Here is an 8,997-nt window from a genome sequence, read left to right as displayed (position 1 = left end):
CTTCTATACTAGTGCTCTCTCACTCAGGAAGCTTGAAGAGTAGATAAAGTCTCCATTCCAGCACCCATCCACCCACATCTGCTCAAGTCTGCCTTGTAAGAGTAACTGGTGTCATTTCCTATTGGCAAATTGGTCAATAAGAAAGAGCCCTATAATTATACCAGCCAGCATTTGGATGAAGTCCATCATCTTCTCTTCTTGCTATCCTTGGTCAATATCAAACACTTTTCTGCACAACAGGCAGGATTTTATGGGGAGGAAGGGAGAGGCTTGTTCTTTCTATGAACTATATCAGATCTAGTATCAGTGTAAGCAGGGGAGAGGCAGGCTGGAACTTTTCCTTTCTGTAGATTATCTGATTTCAGGACCCAAGCTTTAACTTTGCCTGGTGAATATCAGCCAGCTACCTAGTATGGTATGAACCCAACCCATATGACTAATTTAAAGATCAATATGTTATGTAAACCAGACAACAGGAATAAATCCTAGTTAATCATGAGGAAGCCTATGAACACAGCCATTATTTTTCTAAAATGTAGAGCAATGAAAGCTGCATCTGTATCTTTTCCTGGATGAACATGAAGCCCTGTGGCTAATCTAAGTAGATAGTTATAGCCACAAGCATTTAAAATAAATTTTAACCAGCACATGAAGAAGCTCTTCTTCATGTAAGCTTCTGCAAGCTTCTCCATGTGGGGAGAAGGGTTGATCATGTCAGATTCCTCTGGCAAGGAGTACTTACATGAGTATTTTTAAAGGGGCCCACATAGATATAGAATAGATGGTACTCCTTGGCTAGACTAGGGGAAAGGATGGAACTTGCTCACCTAGTCCCACTCATCTGACTTTTTATTGGTTAACTAGGTGGTCCAAATCTCTCCTGAACATCAAATTAAGTAAAATGAAGACAAACACTCTTCATGGATTTATGAACCAGCCCTAAAACACACAATGATTGTGGATAAAATGTTTCATCAATACACTGAACGTGCCTGTACCTTCATCCTTCTACCCATTCACTAATAGTTTAGGACTTCTACCCTTCATGCTGCCTCTTAGAATGTCTACTTTCTTATTACAAGTCAGCAGAGCTCAGGTTATTCTGCAAAAGTAGAAGAATACAGAACCTTTCACTTTTCTGCTGCAGATGTCTTGCTATGCTTCCAGATCCTGGCTTTCTTCACTCTACATATTAAGACATGTTGCTTAATTAGTATTCTAGCTTTCCATGACACATTAAATCAGAGTTTATAAATCACACTGCTTCCATTCACACAATATTCAAAAACCACAGGATGATTTGATGGTATTTCCTTAGTGAATTGCATTAACTTAAGAAAAAAAAAAACACAGTGATACCATAGTTTAGCATAATGTCTTATTCCAGACACCGGATGCATCTATCCACCCTACCAAATGAAAACCAGTGGTAATGAGTGATCAAACCAACATCTTAGACCAACTGTATCACCTGACCTTAAACAGCCACCTTTTTCATTTACAGAAAAAGAGCCTGTGACAATCCTCTTACATGCTACCAGCCTACAGTGGCAACCAAGTCCAGAGGACATGGTAAAGTTAACACTTTGGTTAAGAGCCAGGCAGGATGAAATGATTGCATGGATGCACTCATGAACTAAACTCTCTGGTTTAATGGCCTTAACATGTCATAAGGAGGCTGTATGAGTGAGAAAATCATTTAATCTCCTCCACAATCCCACCTCTTGGCGTGGCACTCCAGGGTATAGATGTTTCTGTGGTTAAATCAGTCCCATCTCAGCCTTGCCAAGACGTCTCCTCCCCACGGCTGCTGTACTTCTTCAGGGAATCATTAGCTACAGCTGCAGGGCCTTATATTTCGGGTTCAACCTGTCTGGCAAGCCCTAATGGTGAGGATTAACACCTGGTCCCACCTTACGAATGTCTCATCTGGATTCTTTTTCTCTAACTGCCCCTCTTTGGCAAGGAAAATACAGACAGGATTCAGCAATGATTCCTTTTGCTGTGGTCTACTTAATAACTTTCAAGAAACCATGAACTACAGCACCTGGAAACCTACAACATGCTAAGTCAATGGCAAATGGATTAATTTACTATTTAGGCAGATGTGTGCATGGAATATATGAACTTGCAAAAAAAATGTGATTCTTTTGTCATCAAAAATTTAGATTTATACATTTACCGGTGCCAAAATGTGGTTTATTTTTGGCTTTGAATATTGTATGAATTGAAATTCAGAAAAAAATGAGTGCAGCTGAGTGTTATGTGTGAACCCATTCATTATGGCTTAATTAACAAACCATGACTTTATATATTGTGCAAACTGGGTCATTTAATTAACAAGAATAAATCAAAAGCTCTACAGTATTCATAAGGCATGCTAAACAAAAATGCTTCATTAAACATCATTTATGCATTGCCATTTTATCTGTTATCATGTGAAGCTCCTTAAATTATCCTAGGTTTACTGAGTCATCAGGCCTCAAATCAGCCATCAATATGAGTTTGTGATAACTGAAATTTCATGGTAGATTACTAATGCCAGTTTTGAAAAGGCCAAATGAAGGCCTTTGAGAGTTGGACTATGTGGCAAACCTAATACTTTGATGGATGAGCCATACATAGTGGGATAAGACAGTGATATGTGTGATTGTTTAGCACAGGGGTGTAAAACTTGCGGCCCGCGGGCTGGATGCGTCACGTGCTGGTCACGCCCACCCTCATTTTAGCAAAGGTGAAAAAAGTCGCAATACATCACGTGACAACAACATGTCATGAGTTTGACACCCCTGGTTTAGCATATATTTGGGGATACTGTACTATAATATTGTAGCTAATGTTATCTAGTTAGTACGTAGCATAACTGCTTTGGATTGAACAAAATATATAAAGACAACTTGTCTGTAGCTTGCATAATTGACAAGTTTCAGGATCCACATTATGAAACTATGGTTTGTTGAACCAACCACACTAACTGGATTAACATAATATGCTAAGCTACTTTATCTGCATGTTAGATGATCCAACTACCTCGTATTCCTTCATTCCACCTTGAGCCATGTGTTTTCAGCAGCTGCTTGAACAGAATTTTCCTCCTTGCTCCTGAAGCATGGAGACACAAACATCAAATCATTCATTAAAATTGGCCTAATTGCTGTCAGCTGGGCCGTGTGTCAGTTAACAGTAGAAAAGATTCCCATGTAAATTGCCAGCCTTAAAGAGCTAACTGCAGTGTATCCTTGCCCTGAAAGATTGTATTTGATTTAGAACACTGGTCTGAGAAGTACATCCTGATATTTCATTGTTGATAATTTTTTTTTTTTTTTACTTCTCCGTCTCCCAGGTTCTGTCTTCACAAGCAGGGAAATTATGCAGCCAGGAGCAGTGTGCCAAATGTCTTTTATATGAGTCCAAGGGAATTCAACCTGGCTACCTGAAGGATTATTTTTCCACTTGAAAAACCTCTTTGCTGGAACAGGATTGTGCGAGACTTGCCACTTTCTGTTAGATATGAACACACACAGAATATCATTGCTTTGATCTAGGGCCTCAGCTAACCTTATAGCATCAATATAACATAAGTATGGGTTTTTTTTTTTAACTGTTTGCTATCTTTTCGTGGCTTGGCCTGTACTTTGCAGTGAGTCAGATTTTCTTTACTGTGCTGAAAGCCACAATTGTGTGGGTAATTCATCCCAGTGAACCACAGAGAAACAAACCACATAATGGCCATTTTCTAAATATGCTTCCCTTACACTACTATGCTTTGGATTTCTTAAAAACTGGAGTAGCCCATCCACAAGCTACACTAGGAGATTGCTTAGGGTGCCAGTTGACAGCCATAATTTGAAGAGAAAAATTAAACTTTAAAACGTCCAAGAGTTTTGGAGGATAATTACAAGGCTTACCTAGACTTCTACTTCTTTGTAACTAGTCTAGCATTACCACCCCTTGGGATTACAGTACATTCCCCTTAATTTCCAGCCATGAGAACAACACTCCTTCTCTATTTATCAACAATCTATCCAATATGATAGGATGATGGGTAAACCAGGTTACTGCTCATTCTAAGCCCTTCTAGGACTGGAATCTGTTCACCTGGGGATAGGGTGAGTCAGATAAATGAGTGCCATTGTTGCAAATGTACTCAATAGTTGAATAAATTCTAAGCATTCTCCATACGAACCCACATAAAATGACATGTGGATTTTAAAAAGTGACTAGTTTGCATCACCTGTGAGAAAGAATATCTGGCTCTGAATTAATAGATTAAGCTGCACAAGCTTTATTGCACTGAAAGATCCCTCCTGAAAGTTCCTCTAGATGTCTAAAGGAAAACTGGAGTTCTATATTTTATCCTTGTTTTTGTCTCAGGGTTTGAAAGATTACAGGACAAAATAAATCAAGTCGTTTTATGTGTTTTGCTTAAATGTTCACAGTGCAAGCAAAATTATTTACATTATTAGGAAGCTGCAATTTTAATGCTAAAAGATTTTTAAACCCAATGATCTCTGTAATTCAAAATGTCCACTCACTGAGTGATTCATTTAGCTGCTTGTATTCGCTATACTAAATCATAAGGGCAGGGGGAAGTTTCAAGCAGAAACATACAATAGAGGAAGCTGAACCTCTTTTTAACCACTAAGTGCCAACCTCAAATGCCTTGTTGACTAAGCCATGGTTTAACAATTAAACAATAAAATGCTTTGGGTGGAGTCTTGAAAACCCGGCTAGCTAATTTGCTCAGATTGATATGGCTATGTTCCCTTCAGTAGGTTTCTTCATAGAAATATTGAAATTAGAATAGCAGTGATAAGAAAAAAGGGTGAACATTTGGGAATAATTAGTTTTTATTAAATGGATAAAGGATTGGGCAGTAAATAAATATGGCCTTCAATATATACCATGCTTTATTCTTTATCCATACATTTCCTACATGCTATAATTCTCCCAAAATGAAAATGGTATAGCTTGTATAACACAAAAATAGTTACCTCACAGGTATACAACTGTAATGCTTAAATAATAAAAAAATGTATGTTAAAGCAATGAAATTATTTGGATTCTGCATCTGTTGTCATGTGTTTTAATCAAACATACCAAGGGGCATGTGTTTGCACAAGTCTCATATATCTGAACACCTATACATATTTTAAATGAACTATTAATTTCCCCAAGACATCTGATTGCAATCTTTCTCTTTCTCTTTTCTTTTTTTTTCTTTTTCTGTCTATTGTAGCTTACTCAACAAGCTATGATTAAGCTAACATGGGCTAACACTATGCCATAATGTGGCTTGCTTGGTTTTTTTTCTTGGTCCCAGACATTAGTTTCTAAATTATGCTCTATGGCTTAACATATCACATGACTTACTCAACAACCATAATTAAACAAATCAGTTTAGCTTAACATGTGGACCTAGCCTGTGCTATAAACAGCTGTGTGAAATGCATAGGGGGGGGTGTATTTGTTTGGCCAGGATGGTTTTAAGATACAGTGATTCTAAGTCTCCTAAAGATTTACTGCTATAATGTTAGCATTTAATAGTAATCTTGAGTGCTTTATCTCCAAAGATTGTGGGAAAATTGTAGAATGTAAGACTGAAAGAATTGAAAAGATTGAAAGAATGCCTCAGATCAAGTCTTCTGCAATATTGACATAGAGACACAGTCAGAAATGTGTAATCACATAACCGTTACAATAAAAATAGTTACTATGGAGCAACCCCAGGCTGCCTTAGTCAGCCTGTCATATGCTTTTTCTTCACTAATATCAGTGAATGCCAGCAATGCTTGTCTCTCCCACACCCTTCTTCCGTTGGAAGCAAAGCTGAAAAGCCACTCCTTAATGAAATAATGAGAACAAAATTGCCTGTTCCTCTTTTATACTGGGTGGGGTGGGGTGGGGGGGAATCATTGCCGAATTCCTACTGTAGTATTTTGAATCTGAGGATAGCAATTGTGAATTCTGGAGACTTCTTCCTCCTGTTTGAACTTCAGAAATGTCTAAAAGATGCTTGCTTGAAATCTTTATTCTGTACTCTCTGTAATTCCAGCTCTATCAGGAGCTGAAGCTCAAGCTTGCAGGAATTGTGCTGTTGGAGGCTGTTAAAGCAAACGAAAGTACTACTGTACATACAGAGGTGTGACTTGTCTCTCTCTCTCTCTCCTGCTCTGTTTCAGGGATCTGAAATTGCCATATCTGGAAAGCTGCCTATTTCTGAACATTTAATGTTACCCTACATGTAGGAAAGATGAATTTGAAGAATTGGTACATGAAGTTATAACAGTGGACATAACAACCTCCTGACTGGTTGTGTATTAAATCTGTTCAGCAGTTCCACAGTTTAACACAGTTCTTACCTGGCTAGAGCTCATTCTATTGTTCCAGCATTATGGGCATTAAAATTGGTTAAGAAGGAATTTTACCTACTTAAGGAAAACCTTCTTAATGTAAAGAGCAATTGCCCCTTTCCCAAAATTTATTCCCCCACCCTAATATATATATATCGTAGTTTTTAAAAGCAATTTTCAAAATTTCTACTACTGGTATGGTTTTTAGGCTTTGTGAATCTTGTGTCAGTATAATGAATACAACCTGACAACGTGGGAGGTCTCCTTCAGACTTAAGGTTTTATAAATAAATGCCAACAAACCAGCAAAATGTGCATTTGCCAATAATGTACATTGTTCTTTGACAGTCAATAGCGCTCTACATTTTCATGAAGAAATATTTTATCATTGTTATCGGTTTGTGGGTGGGATGTATTCAGTATTCAGTAATTTAATAAAACCTCTCCTATTAATTAGTTCAAGGAAGAAATGAGAAAACCATAGTGGAAGGAAAATGCCCTCTAGACAGACATCTAGTTGTGCAATATGCAAAGGCTGAGTAAGAAACTATCTTACTCAGTATTTGCTGCAGAGGTCAAACAAAAAAGGAACAGGATATGATATACTGCTGAAATACACATGCATGTAATCTACACACATGCACAAACATTTGCTTTTACAATATACAGCCAAGATCTTTCTCTGAGGGCTAGCTTTCTTATAATAATACACAGCCTTTTAAAAATTTGCCAGCAAATCTGGGCATGTTTCCAAAGCATGTTTTGTTTGAGTATGTGTTCATTGTCAATAAGCTTTCACATACTGTGGTTATGAGCACATATGAAAGGTGTTTCAGGTTTGGGGATCAAATCCTGCCCACCATTATGCCTTATGGCTGGGAATTCCTAGCTCCCCCAAGATTGGCTAGCCTGAAAGCAATTGTAAATTGTTTCATGGCTGCATTATGTGTATGTATTCATGGGAGGTCCAACACATTTTCCTAAAGCAAAGGGGCGAAGGAGTTGCCACCTACATAGCTGTAAGTCTCACTTTGATCTGCAATGATACATCCACTGGGGAAATGACCCTTGATTGACTTAAATACATACCTAGCTCTGAAATTGGTTGTATACAATGCATACTCACTAGCCGTGGCAAAAACATGAGCTTGTTTGGGAGACACTGATATAAATATATCTGAAACAGAAGGGTACAAACCAGACATTTGGAGTGTCTGCCTGCTACTTGGTTATTATTTTGAAGCAATTTTCTAAGGGACTTCGTATAACTTCATTTCATAAGCACCAGACTGGAAATCTCAAAACTGTGAGGTCTAGTCCTGCCTTAGGCATGAACCCAGTTGGGTGACCTTGGGCCAGTCACTTCTTTTGGCCCTAGTAAGGAGGCAATGGCAAACGACTTCTGGAAAAATTGAACACCGATGAGTGGAATTCATCATTCCATGTCAAAAGATTTTTCAAACTAATGGTTAAGCATTCATATTGAAACCAAGGCTCTGATTTTAGAAGGTGCTCATTTGTTTTCCATTTCACAAGCTAAGTATTCAAAGATTAGTTTCTTAATTTGAGGGGAAACTATACAGAATAACTTAATGGATATATCTGATATTGCACATTCTTCTGACTTCCACAAGGATCCATGTTCTTTTGGGACTTCATGACTTTCATCATGAAGACAGATCTCTCTCTCTCTCTCTCTCTCTCTCTCTCTCTCTCTCTCTCTCTCTCTCTCTGGCAATTCAGTTTTTCTACACACTCTGGAAAAATACACTTGTCTATAAAATAGTTCATTAATCTTCATTTTAAAATGAGAAACAGATTCTGAAATATAGCAAATTTGTCTGGTGTTTCCCAATAAGATAATGACTGAGGCTCAATTAAGGCACACCAGAGCCATTGGTACCATGACCTTCATAGAGATTTTGGCAAAGTACCTTTGGTTAATGAACCTCTTCCTATTTATTTGTTTATTTAAAAAATCTTAAACTAGAAGTGAAAGACCACTTTGGCTAAGAATATGCTCAGTAGAGGAAAGGATGTGTTTCTTTGGTCAGGCAGCGATAGATTGGGAAACTGCAATGAGCAAAAATTCCAAAATGCTGAAATTCCATCCAAAAGTTAGAGGCCTAGTGATGAATTTTTCAGCTTGGTTTAACTTAACAAGCTGCATCATTCATGATAATTAACTGATTTCTCTCCACAAATCCTTTTCAAGGGAAAACCATACATATAGATGCATAATGTGAAAAATATGAAACATTAAAAAATGATACAAAGCAGATAAAAATCCAAATTGATTTTGGATTTAATGATAGTGTTTACAGATCACACAAAGGCAAAATATAATTTGTTTGCTTTTAATTAAACATCTCCGTTTAATTATAACTTAAATTATAACATGGTTTATAACTATGTTGATTATAAGCTAGTACCTAACCATTTTGGATTATTTTTTTTCTGCTTTCTAGTCATAGTTGATTCCTGGCAATTGTCTGGATTAGTCCCTGCAATGTTTTGGTAAAATTTTCAGAAGTGGTTTGCTCTTGCCTCCTTCTTGGGGCTGAGAGAGAGGGACTGGCCAAGGGCACACAGCTGGCTCTATGCCAAGGCAGGACTAGGACTCAGGGTCTCTAACCGGGTGCCTT

This window comes from Pituophis catenifer, unplaced genomic scaffold (genome assembly GCF_029215685.1).
Source record: "Pituophis catenifer annectens isolate HBS135680 unplaced genomic scaffold, rPitCat1.0.hap2 SCAF_2, whole genome shotgun sequence".
Taxonomy (NCBI): Eukaryota; Metazoa; Chordata; class Lepidosauria; order Squamata; family Colubridae; genus Pituophis; species Pituophis catenifer.
The sequence above is the reverse complement of the archived record's forward strand: the minus strand, read 5'-3'. Positions refer to the sequence as shown.